The sequence below is a fragment of the Penaeus monodon genome, unplaced genomic scaffold (assembly GCF_015228065.2).
Source record: "Penaeus monodon isolate SGIC_2016 unplaced genomic scaffold, NSTDA_Pmon_1 PmonScaffold_5833, whole genome shotgun sequence".
Classification (NCBI taxonomy): Eukaryota; Metazoa; Arthropoda; class Malacostraca; order Decapoda; family Penaeidae; genus Penaeus; species Penaeus monodon.
The window spans coordinates 17,501-18,612 of NW_023660811.1; the positions used below are offsets into that span (position 1 = coordinate 17,501).

Below are 1,112 nucleotides of genomic sequence, written 5' to 3' on the forward strand. Positions count from 1 at the left end.
GGCCCGATGTGAGGCGGCGTCCTGCAAAGAAGTTATGACGACCGCGAATTTCTCCTACAGACTGCAAGATTCCACCCTTTTCCAAGATCATCATCGGCATGGTCGGCGCCTGGATCTGTACGGTCCCACGACTTTCCTCACCATTATGTATTTAATACGTGCAAAGTTGTGTCTTGTGCATGGACGATTTTGAATTAAAAAATTTTGTATTACACGTTTGTAATTAAATAAGATTTTGTAGATTGCGTTTTTCAAAAAAATGTTTGTCATCTACAGGCTCTCAAAGAAACCAAGAATTTATAATTATAATTATAAAAAATATAAAACACACACACACGCACGCACGCACGCACGCACGCACGCACCCACTCACACACACACACACACACAAACACCCCACACACACACACACACACACACACACACACACAACCAACACACACAACACACACACACACAAAACACACACTCACACAAAACACACACACACACCACACACCCCACACACACACACATATATAATATATATATATATATATAATATATATATTATATATATATATATATTTTACACATATATACACACCACACACACACACACCACACCCCAACCACACACACACACCCCACAAAAACCCACACACACACACACACACACACCCCACACACTCTCTCTCTCTCTCTCTCTCCCCTCTCTCTTCTCTCTCTCTCTCCCTCTCTCTCTCTCTCTCTCTCTCTCTCTCTCTCTCCGCTCTGAAGACTTGTGGGATGGAATAAGAATTTAATAAATTGAATATGGCAAGAAGCATTCAGCAGAAATTGAATCCAACTCAATAAGCCTTCAACAATGTTTTGGTTTCGTTTGCTTAAGAGTTTTTCTCACAAATATATAATTTGGAAAACCATTTCTACTATAACTTTGATTATGAAATAACTGGTCGGGGTGTAAAAAAAAAAAATGTAAAGTAGGCTATTGAGCTATTAACACATCAATGACAGAAACAGAAAGTGAAATAAAAAGGGGAATTTCGCAAACCCAAGAAGCACAAACAAAAAAGTAAGTATTAAAAATCTCGCCTCTTTTACCCTTAATCCATACAAAAAAAAATTTA

General features: G+C 38.5%; 1 pseudogene; it reads left to right on the forward strand.

Annotated features, from left to right (window-relative positions):
* LOC119571300 overlaps positions 1-215 on the forward strand; it is a 1,447-nt pseudogene extending 1,232 nt beyond the window's left edge.
* Positions 216-1,112: the final 897 nt, after the last annotated feature.